This window comes from Lepisosteus oculatus, chromosome 14 (genome assembly GCF_040954835.1).
Source record: "Lepisosteus oculatus isolate fLepOcu1 chromosome 14, fLepOcu1.hap2, whole genome shotgun sequence".
Lineage (NCBI taxonomy): Eukaryota > Metazoa > Chordata > Actinopteri > Semionotiformes > Lepisosteidae > Lepisosteus > Lepisosteus oculatus.
The window spans coordinates 18,950,747-18,963,210 of record NC_090709.1 but is presented as its reverse complement, the minus strand read 5'-3'; the positions used below and the strand labels follow the sequence as shown (position 1 = coordinate 18,963,210).

Sequence of the window (12,464 nt, the reverse complement as noted above, 5' to 3'; positions counted from 1 at the left end):
TTAAAAGCTTACAGCACCTGGTATTCCCAGGCGGTCTCCCATCCAAGTACTAACCAGGCCCATCCCTGTTTAGCTTCCGAGATCAGATGAGATCAGGCGTGCTCAAGGGGGTGTGGCCGTAAGCGAGATCAAGGCTCGCTGGCACCCTTCTTATTGAGAGGACAGCTCCGTCACCTCTTTTACGACGCTGCTTTTTTTCCCTTGCGTTTCTCTCTTCTTCCCACGTTCTCTCTCTTCACTGCCTTCGTCCCCGCTCTATTTCACTTCAGCCTTTCACTCTTGCTTCCTTCCAATGAGGACGGAGCTGCGGGAGAAAGGGCGCTATAGATGATCGCTGTGGAGAGCTGCTGCTGTGCTTTGACATCTGAGCTCTGTGGAAAACGATCTCAATACAATTCTGAAAAACGCGACTCTCCGAACGCCAGCCGAACAAGTCTCCACAGCCGAAGCGCTGTGTCTCTTTTCAGCTGGCGATAAACCTTTCCTCGATCCTTTGCGGACTTGTAAAACTGTTCCTGATCAGAATAAAAAACGCTCACGCTAATACACAAGCACCCGTGTCTCGCCAAAGCTGAGAAATAAACAGACGGACAAGCCGCACTGCACGTGTGAACAGGGGAATGAGCGAGCGAGCGGGGATAGGGCGCCTCCTGCGCTTAAAAGCTTACAGCACCTGGTATTCCCAGGCGGTCTCCCATCCAAGTACTAACCAGGCCCATCCCTGTTTAGCTTCCGAGATCAGACGAGATCAGGCGTGCTCAAGGGGGTGTGGCCATAAGCGAGAGCAAGGCTCGCTGTCACCCTTCTTATTGAGAGGACAGCTCCGTCACCTCTTTTACGACGCTGCTTTTTTTCCCTTGCGTTTTTCTCTTCTTCCCACGTTCTCTCTCTTCACTGCCTTCGTTCCCGCTCCATTTCACTTCAGCCTTTCACTCTTGCTTCCTTCCAATGAGGACGGAGCTGCGGGAGAAAGGGCGCTATAGAGGATCGCTGTGGAGAGCTGCTGCTGTGCTTTGACATCTGAGCTCTGTGGAAAACGATCTCAATACAATTCTGAAAAACGCGACTCTCCGAACGCCAGCCGAACAAGTCTCCACAGCCGAAGCGCTGTGTCTCTTTTCAGCTGGCGATAAACCTTTCCTCGATCCTTTGCGGACTTGTAAAACTGTTCCTGATCAGAATAAAAAACGCTCACGCTAATACACAAGCACCCGTGTCTCGCCAAAGCTGACAAATAAACAGACGGACAAGCCGCACTGCACGTGTGAACAGGGGAATGAGCGAGCGAGCAGGGATAGGGCGCCTCCTGCGCTTAAAAGCTTACAGCACCTGGTATTCCCAGGCGGTCTCCCATCCAAGTACTAACCAGGCCCATCCCTGTTTAGCTTCCGAGATCAGATGAGATCAGGCGTGCTCAAGGGGGTGTGGCCGTAAGCGAGAGCAAGGCTCGCTGGCACCCTTCTTATTGAGAGGACAGCTCCGTCACCTCTTTTACGACGCTGCTTTTTTTCCCTTGCGTTTTTCTCTTCTTCCCACGTTCTCTCTCTTCACTGCCTTCGTCCCCGCTCTATTTCACTTCAGCCTTTCACTCTTGCTTCCTTCCAATGAGGACGGAGCTGCGGGAGAAAGGGCGCTATAGAGGATCGCTATGGAGAGCTGCTGCTGTGCTTTGACATCTGAGCTCTGTGGAAAACGATCTCAATACAATTCTGAAAAACGCGACTCTCCGAACGCCAGCCGAACAAGTCTCCACAGCCGAAGCGCTGTGTCTCTTTTCAGCTGGCGATAAACCTTTCCTCGATCCTTTGCGGACTTGTTAAACTGTTCATGATCAGAATAAAAAACGCTCACGCTAATACACTAGCACCCGTGTCTCGCCAAAGCTGACAAATAAACAGATGGACAAGCCGCACTGCACGTGTGAACAGGGGAATGAGCGAGCGAGCGGGGATAGGGCGCCTCCTGCGCTTAAAAGCTTACAGCACCTGGTATTCCCAGGCGGTCTCCCATCCAAGTACTAACCAGGCCCATCCCTGTTTAGCTTCCGAGATCAGACGAGATCAGGCGTGCTCAAGGGGGTGTGGCCATAAGCGAGAGCAAGGCTCGCTGTCACCCTTCTTATTGAGAGGACAGCTCCGTCACCTCTTTTACGACGCTGCTTTTTTTCCCTTGCGTTTTTCTCTTCTTCCCACGTTCTCTCTCTTCACTGCCTTCGTTCCCGCTCCATTTCACTTCAGCCTTTCACTCTTCCTTCCTTCCAATGAGGACGGAGCTGCGGGAGAAAGGGCGCTATAGAGGATCGCTGTGGAGAGCTGCTACTGTGCTTTGACATCTGAGCTCTGTGGAAAACGATCTCAATACAATTCTGAAAAACGCGACTCTCCGAACGCCAGCCGAACAAGTCTCCACAGCCGAAGCGCTGTGTCTCTTTTCAGCTGGCGATAAACCTTTCCTCGATCCTTTGCGGACTTGTAAAACTGTTCCTGATCAGAATAAAAAACGCTCACGCTAATACACAAGCACCCGTGTCTCGCCAAAGCTGACAAATAAACAGACGGACAAGCCGCACTGCACGTGTGAACAGGGGAATGAGCGAGCGAGCGGGGATAGGGCGCCTCCTGCGCTTAAAAGCTTACAGCACCTGGTATTCCCAGGCGGTCTCCCATCCAAGTACTAACCAGGCCCATCTCTGTTTAGCTTCCAAGATCAGGCGTGCTCAAGGGGGTGTGGCCGTAAGCTAGACCAAAGCTCGCTGGCACCCTTCTTATTGAGAGGACAGCTCCGTCACCTCTTTTACGACGCTGCTTTTTTTCCCTTGCGTTTTTCTCTTCTTCCCACGTTCTCTCTCTTCACTGCCTTCGTCCCCGCTCTATTTCACTTCAGCCTTTCACTCTTGCTTCCTTCCAATGAGGACTGAGCTGCAGGAGAAAGGGCGCTATAGAGGATCGCTGTGGAGAGCTGCTGCTGTGCTTTGACATCTGAGCTCTGTGGAAAACGATCTCAATACAATTCTGAAAAACGCGACTCTCCGAACGCCAGCCGAACATGTCTCCACAGCCGAAGCGCTGTGTCTCTTTTCAGCTGGCGATAAACCTTTCTTCGATCCTTTGCGGACTTGTAAAACTGTTCCTGATCAGAATAAAAAACGCTCACGCTAATACACAAGCACCCGTGTCTCGCCAAAGCTGACAAATAAACAGACGGACAAGCCGCACTGCACGTGTGAACAGGGGAATGAGCGAGCGAGCGGGGATAGGGCGCCTCCTGCGCTTAAAAGCTAACAGCACCTGGTATTCCCAGGCGGTCTCCCATCCAAGTACTAACCAGGCCCATCCCTGTTTAGCTTCCGAGATCAGACGAGATCAGGCGTGCTCAAGGGGGTGTGGCCGTAAGCGAGAGCAAGGCTCGCTGGCACCCTTCTTATTGAGAGGACAGCTCCGTCACCTCTTTTATGACGCTGCTCTTTTTCCCTTGCGTTTTTCTCTTCTTCCCACGTTCTCTCTCTTCACTGCCTTCGTCCCTGCTCTATTTCACTTCAGCCTTTCACTCTTGCTTCCTTCCAATGAGGACGGAGCTGCGGGAGAAAGGGCGCTATAGAGGATCGCTGTGGAGAGCTGCTGCTGTGCTTTGACATCTGAGCTCTGTGGAAAACGATCTCAATACAATTCTGAAAAACGCGACTCTCCGAACGCCAGCCGAACAAGTCTCCACAGCCGATGCGCTGTGTCTCTTTTCAGCTGGCGATAAACCTTTCCTCGATTCTTTGCGGACTTGTTAAACTGTTCCTGATCAGAACAAAAAAACGCTCACGCTAATACACAAGCACCCGTGTCTCGCCAAAGCTGACAAATAAACAGACGGACAAGCCGCACTGCACATGTGAACAGGGGAATGAGCGAGCGAGCGGGGATAGGGCGCCTCCTGCGCTTAAAAGCTTACAGCACCTGGTATTTCCAGGCGGTCTCCAATCCAAGTACTAACCAGGCCCATCCCTGTTTAGCTTCCGAGATCAGACGAGATCAGGCGTGCTCAAGGGGGTGTGGCCGTAAGCGAGAGCAAGGCTCGCTGGCACCCTTCTTATTGAGAGGACAGCTCCGTCACCTCTTTTACGACGCTGCTTTTTTTCCCTTGCGTTTTTCTCTTCTTCCCACGTTCTCTCTCTTCACTGCCTTCGTCCCTGCTCTATTTCACTTCAGCCTTTCACTCTTGCTTCCTTCCAATGAGGACGGAGCTGCGGGAGAAAGGGCGCTATAGAGGATCGCTGTGGAGAGCTGCTGCTGTGCTTTGACATCTGAGCTCTGTGGAAAACGATCTCAATACAATTCTGAAAAACGCGACTCTCCGAACGCCAGCCGAACAAGTCTCCACAGCCGAAGCGCTGTGTCTCTTTTCAGCTGGCGATAAACCTTTCCTCGATCCTTTGCGGACTTGTAAAACTGTTCCTGATCAGAATAAAAAACGCTCACGCTAATACACAAGCACCCGTGTCTCGCCAAAGCTGACAAATAAACAGACGGACAAGCCGCACTGCACGTGTGAACAGGGGAATGAGCGAGCGAGCGGGGATAGGGCGCCTCCTGCGCTTAAAAGCTTACAGCACCTGGTATTTCCAGGCGGTCTCCAATCCAAGTACTAACCAGGCCCATCCCTGTTTAGCTTCCGAGATCAGACGAGATCAGGCGTGCTCAAGGGGGTGTGGCCGTAAGCGACACCAAGGCTCGCTGGCACCCTTCTTATTGAGAGGACAGCTCCGTCACCTCTTTTACGACGCTGCTTTTTTTCCCTTGCGTTTTTCTCTTCTTCCCACGTTCTCTCTCTTCACTGCCTTCGTCCCTGCTCTATTTCACTTCAGCCTTTCACTCTTGCTTCCTTCCAATGAGGACGGAGCTGCGGGAGAAAGGGCGCTATAGAGGATCGCTGTGGAGAGCTGCTGCTGTGCTTTGACATCTGAGCTCTGTGGAAAACGATCTCAATACAATTCTGAAAAACGCGACTCTCCGAACGCCAGCCGAACAAGTCTCCACAGCCGAAGCGCTGTGTCTCTTTTCAGCTGGCGATAAACCTTTCCTCGATCCTTTGCGGACTTGTAAAACTGTTCCTGATCAGAATAAAAAACGCTCACGCTAATACACAAGCACCCGTGTCTCGCCAAAGCTGACAAATAAACAGACGGACAAGCCGCACTGCACGTGTGAACAGGGGAATGAGCGAGCGAGCGGAGATAGGGCGCCTCCTGCGCTTAAAAGCTTACAGCACCTGGTATTCCCAGGCGGTCTCCCATCCAAGTACTAACCAGGCCCATCCCTGTTTAGCTTCCGAGATCAGACGAGATCAGGCGTGCTCAAGGGGGTGTGGCCATAAGCGAGAGCAAGGCTCGCTGGCACCCTTCTTATTGAGAGGACAGCTCCGTCACCTCTTTTACGACGCTGCTTTTTTCCCTTGCGTTTTTCTCTTCTTCCCACGTTCTCTCTCTTCACTGCCTTCGTCCCCGCTCTGTTTCACTTCAGCCTTTCACTCTTGCTTCCTTCCAATGAGGACGGAGCTGCGGGAGAAAGGGCGCTATAGAGGATCGCTGTGGAGAGCTGCTGCTGTGCTTTGACATCTGAGCTCTGTGGAAAACGATCTCAATACAATTCTTAAAAACGCGACTCTCCGAACGCCAGCCGAACAAGTCTCCACAGCCGAAGCGCTGTGTCTCTTTTCAGCTGGCGATAAACCTTTCCTCGATCCTTTGCGGACTTGTAAAACTGTTCCTGATCAGAATAAAAAACGCTCACGCTAATACACAAGCACCCGTGTCTCGCCAAAGCTGACAAATAAACAGACGGACAAGCCGCACTGCACGTGTGAACAGGGGAATGAGCGAGCGAGCGGGGATAGGGCGCCTCCTGCGCTTAAAAGCTTACAGCACCTGGTATTCCCAGGCGGTCTCCCATCCAAGTACTAACCAGGCCCATCCCTGTTTAGCTTCAGAGATCAGACGAGATCAGGCGTGCTCAAGGGGGTGTGGCCGTAAGCGAGAGCAAGGCTCGCTGGCACCCTTCTTATTGAGAGGACAGCTCCGTCACCTCTTTTATGACGCTGCTCTTTTTCCCTTGCGTTTTTCTCTTCTTCCCACGTTCTCTCTCTTCACTGCCTTCGTCCCCGCTCTATTTCACTTCAGCCTTTCACTCTTGCTTCCTTCCAATGAGGACGGAGCTGCGGGAGAAAGGGCGCTATAGAGGATCGCTGTGGAGAGCTGCTGCTGTGCTTTGACATCTGAGCTCTGTGGAAAACGATCTCAATACAATTCTGAAAAACGCGACCCTCCGAACGCCAGCCGAACAAGTCTCCACAGCCGAAGCGCTGTGTCACTTTTCAGCTGGCGATAAACCTTTCCTCGATCCTTTGCGGACTTGTAAAACTGTTCCTGATCAGAATAAAAAACGCTCACGCTAATACACAAGCACCCGTGTCTCGCCAAAGCTGACAAATAAACAGACGGACAAGCCGCACTGCACGTGTGAACAGGGGAATGAGCGAGCGAGCGGGGATAGGGCGCCTCCTGCGCTTAAAAGCTTACAGCACCTGGTATTCCCAGGCGGTCTCCCATCCAAGTACTAACCAGGCCCATCCCTGTTTAGCTTCCGAGATCAGACGAGATCAGGCGTGCTCAAGGGGGTGTGGCCGAAAGCGAGAGCAAGGCTCGCTGGCACCCTTCTTATTGAGAGGACAGCTCCGTCACCTCTTTTACGACGCTGCTCTATTTCCCTTGCGTTTTTCTCTTCTTCCCACGTTCTCTCTCTTCACTGCCTTCGTCCCCGCTCTATTTCACTTCAGCCTTTCACTCTTGCTTCCTTCCAATGAGGACGGAGCTGCGGGAGAAAGGGCGCTATAGAGGATCGCTGTGGAGAGCTGCTGCTGTGCTTTGACATCTGAGCTCTGTGGAAAACGATCTCAATACAATTCTGAAAAACGCGACTCTCCGAACGCCAGCCGAACATGTCTCCACAGCCAAAGCGCTGTGTCTCTTTTCAGCTGGCGATAAACCTTTCCTCGATCCTTTGCGGACTTGTAAAACTGTTCCTGATCAGAATAAAAAACGCTCACGCTAATACACAAGCACCCGTGTCTCGCCAAAGCTGACAAATAAACAGACGGACAAGCCGCACTGCACGTGTGAACAGGGGAATGAGCGAGCGAGCGGGGATAGGGCGCCTCCTGCGCTTAAAGGCTTACAGCACCTGGTATTCCCAGGCGGTCTCCCATCCAAGTACTAACCAAGCCCATCCCTGTTTAGCTTCCGAGATCAGCCGAGATCAGGCGTGCTCAAGTGGGTGTGGCCATAAGCGAGTGCAAGGCTCGCTGGCACCCTTCTTATTGAGAGGACAGCTCCGTCACCTCTTTTACGACGCTGCTTTTTTTCCCTTGCGTTTTTCTCTTCTTCCCACGTTCTCTCTCTTCACTGCCTTCGTCCCCGCTCTATTTCACTTCAGCCTTTCACTCTTGCTTCCTTCCAATGAGGACGGAGCTGCGGGAGAAAGGGCGCTATAGAGGATCGCTGTGGAGAGCTGCTGCTGTGCTTTGACATCTGAGCTCTGTGGAAAACGATCTCAATACAATTCTGAGAAACGCGACTCTCCGAACGCCAGCCGAACAAGTCTCCACAGCCGAAGCGCTGTGTCTCTTTTCAGCTGGCGATAAACCTTTCCTCGATCCTTTGCGGACTTGTAAAACTGTTCCTGATCAGAATAAAAAACGCTCACGCTAATACACAAGCACCCGTGTCTCGCCAAAGCTGACAAATAAACAGACGGACAAGCCGCACTGCACGTGTGAACAGGGGAATGAGCGAGCGAGCGGGGATAGGGCGCCTCCTGCGCTTAAAAGCTTACAGCACCTGGTATTCCCAGGCGGTCTCCCATCCAAGTACTAACCAGGCCCATCCCTGTTTAGCTTCCGAGATCAGACGAGATCAGGCGTGCTCAAGGGGGTGTGGCCATAAGCGAGAGCAAGGCTCGCTGGCACCCTTCTTATTGAGAGGACAGCTCCGTCACCTCTTTTACGACGCTGCTTTTTTTCCCTTGCGTTTTTCTCTTCTTCCCACGTTCTCTCTCTTCACTGCCTTCGTCCCTGCTCTATTTCACTTCAGCCTTTCACTCTTGCTTCCTTCCAATGAGGACGGAGCTGCGGGAGAAAGGGCGCTATAGAGGATCGCTGTGGAGAGCTGCTGCTGTGCTTTGACATCTGAGCTCTGTGGAAAACGATCTCAATACAATTCTGAAAAACGCGACTCTCCGAACGCCAGCCGAACAAGTCTCCACAGCCGAAGCGCTGTGTCTCTTTTCAGCTGGCGATAAACCTTTCCTCGATCCTTTGCGGACTTGTAAAACTGTTCCTGATCAGAATAAAAAACGCTCACGCTAATACACAAGCACCCGTGTCTCGCCAAAGCTGACAAATAAACAGACGGACAAGCCGCACTGCACGTGTGAACAGGGGAATGAGCGAGCGAGCGGGGATAGGGCGCCTCCTTCGCTTAAAAGCTTACAGCACCTGGTATTCCCAGGCGGTCTCCCATCCAAGTACTAACTAGGTCTATCCCTGTTTAGCTTCCGAGATCAGACGAGATCAGGCGTGCTCAAGGGGGTGTGGCCGTAAGCAAGAGCAAGGCTCGCTGGCACCCTTCTTATTGAGAGGACAGCTCCGTCACCTCTTTTATGACGCTGCTCTTTTTCCCTTGCGTTTTTCTCTTCTTCCCACGTTCTCTCTCTTCACTGCCTTCGTCCCCGCTCTATTTCACTTCAGCCTTTCACTCTTGCTTCCTTCCAATGAGGACGGAGCTGCGGGAGAAAGGGCGCTATAGAGGATCGCTGTGGAGAGCTGCTGCTGTGCTTTGACATCTGAGCTCTGTGGAAAACGATCTCAATACAATTCTGAAAAACGCGACTCTCCGAACGCCAGCCGAACATGTCTCCACAGCCAAAGCGCTGTGTCTCTTTTCAGCTGGCGATAAACCTTTCCTCGATCCTTTGCGGACTTGTAAAACTGTTCCTGATCAGAATAAAAAACGCTCACGCTAATACACAAGCACCCGTGTCTCGCCAAAGCTGACAAATAAACAGACGGACAAGCCGCACTGCACGTGTGAACAGGGGAATGAGCGAGCGACCGGGGATAGGGCGCCTCCTGCGCTTAAAAGCTTACAGCACCTGGTATTCCCAGGCGGTCTCCCATCCAAGTACTAACCAGGCCCATCCCTGTTTAGCTTCCGAGATCAGACGAGATCAGGCGTGCTCAAGGGGGTGTGGCCATAAGCGAGAGCAAGGCTCGCTGGCACCCTTCTTATTGAGAGGACAGCTCTGTCACCTCTTTTACGACGCTGCTTTTTTTCCCTTGCGTTTTTCTCTTCTTCCCACGTTCTCTCTCTTCACTGCCTTCGTTCCCGCTCCATTTCACTTCAGCCTTTCACTCTTGCTTCCTTCCAATGAGGACGGAGCTGCGGGAGAAAGGGCGCTATAGAGGATCGCTGTGGAGAGCTGCTGCTGTGCTTTGACATCTGAGCTCTGTGGAAAACGATCTCAATACAATTCTGAAAAACGCGACTCTCCGAACGCCAGCCGAACAAGTCTCCACAGCCGAAGCGCTGTGTCTCTTTTCAGCTGGCGATAAACCTTTCCTCGATCCTTTGCGGACTTGTAAAACTGTTCCTGATCAGAATAAAAAACGCTCACGCTAATACACAAGCACCCGTGTCTCGCCAAAGCTGACAAATAAACAGACGGACAAGCCGCACTGCACGTGTGAACAGGGGAATGAGCGAGCGAGCGGGGATAGGGCGCCTCCTGCGCTTAAAAGCTTACAGCACCTGGTATTCCCAGGCGGTCTCCCATCCAAGTACTAACCAGGCCCATCCCTGTTTAGCTTCCGAGACCAGATGAGATCAGGCGTGCTCAAGGGGGTGTGGCCGTAAGCGAGAGCAAGGCTCGCTGGCACCCTTCTTATTGAGAGGACAGCTCCGTCACCTCTTTTACGACGCTGCTTTTTTTCCCTTGCGTTTTTCTCTTCTTCCCACGTTCTCTCTCTTCACTGCCTTCGTCCCCGCTCTATTTCACTTCAGCCTTTCACTCTTGCTTCCTTCCAATGAGGACGGAGCTGCGGGAGAAAGGGCGCTATAGATGATCGCTGTGGAGAGCTGCTGCTGTGCTTTGACATCTGAGCTCTGTGGAAAACGATCTCAATACAATTCTGAAAAACGCGACTCTCCGAACGCCAGCCGAACAAGTCTCCACAGCCGAAGCGCTGTGTCTCTTTTCAGCTGGCGATAAACCTTTCCTCGATCCTTTGCGGACTTGTAAAACTGTTCCTGATCAGAATAAAAAACGCTCACGCTAATACACAAGCACCCGTGTCTCGCCAAAGCTGACAAATAAACAGACGGACAAGCCGCACTGCACGTGTGAACAGGGGAATGAGCGAGCGACCGGGGATAGGGCGCCTCCTGCGCTTAAAAGCTTACAGCACCTGGTATTCCCAGGCGGTCTCCCATCCAAGTACTAACCAGGCCCATCCCTGTTTAGCTTCCGAGATCAGAGAGATCAGGTGTGCTCAAGGGGGTGTGGCCGTAAGCGAGAGCAAAGCTCGCTGGCACCCTTCTTATTGAGAGGACAGCTCCGTCACCTCTTTTACGACGCTGCTTTTTTTCTCTTGCGTTTTTCTCTTCTTCCCACGTTCTCTCTCTTCACTGCCTTCGTCCCCGCTCTATTTCACTTCAGCCTTTCACTCTTGCTTCCTTCCAATGAGGACGGAGCTGCGGGAGAAAGGGCGCTATAGAGGATCGCTGTGGAGAGCTGCTGCTGTGCTTTGACATCTGAGCTCTGTGGAAAACGATCTCAATACAATTCTGAAAAACGCGACTCTCCGAACGCCAGCCGAACAAGTCTCCACAGCCGAACCGCTGTGTCTCTTTTCAGCTGGCGATAAACCTTTCCTCGATCCTTTGCGGACTTGTAAAACTGTTCCTGATCAGAATAAAAAACGCTCACGCTAATACACAAGCACCCGTGTCTCGCCAAAGCTGACAAATAAAGAGACGGACAAGCCGCACTGCACGTGTGAACAGGGGAATGAGCGAGCGAGCGGGGATAGGGCGCCACCTGCGCTTAAAAGCTTACAGCACCTGGTATTCCCAGGCGGTCTCCCATCCAAGTACTAACCAGGCCCATCCCTGTTTAGATTCTGAGATCAGACGAGATCAGGCGTGCTCAAGGGGGTGTGGCCGTAAGCGAGAGCAAGGCTCGCTGGCACCCTTCTTAATGAGAGGACAGCTCCGTCACCTCTTTTACGACGCTGCTCTTTTTCCCTTGCGTTTTTCTCTTCTTCCCACGTTCTCTCTCTTCACTGCCTTCGTCCCCGCTCTATTTCACTTCAGCCTTTCACTCTTGCTTCCTTCCAATGAGGACGGAGCTGCGGGAGAAAGGGCGCTATAGAGGATCGCTGTGGAGAGCTGCTGCTGTGCTTTGACATCTGAGCTCTGTGGAAAACGATCTCAATACAATTCTGAAAAACGCGACTCTCCGAACGCCAGCCGAACAAGTCTCCACAGCCGAAGCGCTGTGTCTCTTTTCAGCTGGCGATAAACCTTTCCTCGATCCTTTGCGGACTTGTAAAACTGTTCCTGATCAGAATAAAAAACGCTCACGCTAATACACAAGCACCCGTGTCTCGCCAAAGCTGACAAATAAACAGACGGACAAGCCGCACTGCACGTGTGAACAGGGGAATGAGCGAGCGAGCGGGGATAGGGCGCCTCCTGCGCTTAAAAGCTTACAGCACCTGGTATTCCCAGGCGGTCTCCAATCCAAGTACTAACCAGGCCCATCCCTGTTTAGCTTCCGAGATCAGAGAGATCAGGTGTGCTCAAAGGGGGTGTGGCCGTAAGCGAGAGCAAAGCTCGCTGGCACCCTTCTTATTGAGAGGACAGCTCCGTCACCTCTTTTACGACGCTGCTTTTTTTCTCTTGCGTTTTTCTCTTCTTCCCACGTTCTCTCTCTTCACTGCCTTCGTCCCCGCTCTATTTCACTTCAGCCTTTCACTCTTGCTTCCTTCCAATGATAACGGAGCTGCGGGAGAAAGGGCGCTATAGAGGATCGCTGTGGAGAGCTGCTGCTGTGCTTTGACATCTGAGCTCTGTGGAAAACGATCTCAATACAATTCTGAAAAACGGGACTCTCCGAACGCCAGCCGAACAAGTCTCCACAGCCGAAGCGCTGTGTCTCTTTTCAGCTGGCGATAAACCTTTCCTCGATCCTTTGCGGACTTGTAAAACTGTTCCTGATCAGAATAAAAAACGCTCACGCTAATACACAAGCACCCGTGTCTCGCCAAAGCTGACAAATAAAGAGACGGACAAGCCGCACTGCACGTGTGAACAGGGGAATGAGCGAGCGAGCGGGGATAGGGCGCCACCTGCGCTTAAAAGCTTA

The 12,464-nt window shown here is 52.3% G+C and overlaps 1 protein-coding gene, 13 non-coding genes and 7 pseudogenes across 14 annotated transcripts in view; all 21 read right to left on the bottom strand.

Annotated features, from left to right (window-relative positions):
- The window catches only part of LOC138242514 (zinc finger protein 135-like), a 446,217-nt gene that overhangs the window by 210,914 nt on the left and 222,839 nt on the right, over window positions 1-12,464 (bottom strand). The gene's annotated exons all lie outside the window — the stretch shown is intronic.
- On the bottom strand, window positions 6-124 carry LOC138216518 (5S ribosomal RNA). The gene has a single exon (XR_011180230.1). It is a non-coding gene; the product is annotated as a 5S ribosomal RNA (ribosomal RNA).
- Window positions 662-780, bottom strand: LOC138245143 (5S ribosomal RNA). The gene has a single exon (XR_011193757.1). It is a non-coding gene; the product is annotated as a 5S ribosomal RNA (ribosomal RNA).
- On the bottom strand, window positions 1,318-1,436 carry LOC138216507 (5S ribosomal RNA). Its single transcript, XR_011180219.1, has one exon. It is a non-coding gene; the product is annotated as a 5S ribosomal RNA (ribosomal RNA).
- LOC138245142 (5S ribosomal RNA) lies at window positions 1,974-2,092 on the bottom strand. Its single transcript, XR_011193756.1, has one exon. It is a non-coding gene; the product is annotated as a 5S ribosomal RNA (ribosomal RNA).
- LOC138219164 (5S ribosomal RNA) lies at window positions 2,630-2,738 on the bottom strand (annotated as a pseudogene).
- Window positions 3,276-3,394, bottom strand: LOC138216342 (5S ribosomal RNA). The gene has a single exon (XR_011180053.1). It is a non-coding gene; the product is annotated as a 5S ribosomal RNA (ribosomal RNA).
- Window positions 3,933-4,051, bottom strand: LOC138218400 (5S ribosomal RNA; annotated as a pseudogene).
- LOC138218399 (5S ribosomal RNA) lies at window positions 4,589-4,707 on the bottom strand (annotated as a pseudogene).
- LOC138245141 (5S ribosomal RNA) lies at window positions 5,245-5,363 on the bottom strand. The gene has a single exon (XR_011193755.1). It is a non-coding gene; the product is annotated as a 5S ribosomal RNA (ribosomal RNA).
- On the bottom strand, window positions 5,900-6,018 carry LOC138244961 (5S ribosomal RNA). Its single transcript, XR_011193578.1, has one exon. It is a non-coding gene; the product is annotated as a 5S ribosomal RNA (ribosomal RNA).
- On the bottom strand, window positions 6,556-6,674 carry LOC138216414 (5S ribosomal RNA). The gene has a single exon (XR_011180126.1). It is a non-coding gene; the product is annotated as a 5S ribosomal RNA (ribosomal RNA).
- LOC138218621 (5S ribosomal RNA) lies at window positions 7,212-7,330 on the bottom strand (annotated as a pseudogene).
- LOC138245139 (5S ribosomal RNA) lies at window positions 7,868-7,986 on the bottom strand. Its single transcript, XR_011193753.1, has one exon. It is a non-coding gene; the product is annotated as a 5S ribosomal RNA (ribosomal RNA).
- LOC138218481 (5S ribosomal RNA) lies at window positions 8,524-8,642 on the bottom strand (annotated as a pseudogene).
- On the bottom strand, window positions 9,180-9,298 carry LOC138245138 (5S ribosomal RNA). The gene has a single exon (XR_011193752.1). It is a non-coding gene; the product is annotated as a 5S ribosomal RNA (ribosomal RNA).
- LOC138245345 (5S ribosomal RNA) lies at window positions 9,836-9,954 on the bottom strand. The gene has a single exon (XR_011193955.1). It is a non-coding gene; the product is annotated as a 5S ribosomal RNA (ribosomal RNA).
- On the bottom strand, window positions 10,492-10,609 carry LOC138217783 (5S ribosomal RNA; annotated as a pseudogene).
- Window positions 11,147-11,265, bottom strand: LOC138216545 (5S ribosomal RNA). The gene has a single exon (XR_011180257.1). It is a non-coding gene; the product is annotated as a 5S ribosomal RNA (ribosomal RNA).
- LOC138218964 (5S ribosomal RNA) lies at window positions 11,803-11,921 on the bottom strand (annotated as a pseudogene).
- Window positions 12,459-12,464, bottom strand: part of LOC138216544 (5S ribosomal RNA) — a 119-nt gene continuing 113 nt past the window's right edge. Inside the window, exon 1 of the ribosomal RNA XR_011180256.1 lies at window positions 12,459-12,464. This exon is cut by the window's right edge and continues 113 nt beyond it. This is a non-coding gene — a ribosomal RNA (5S ribosomal RNA).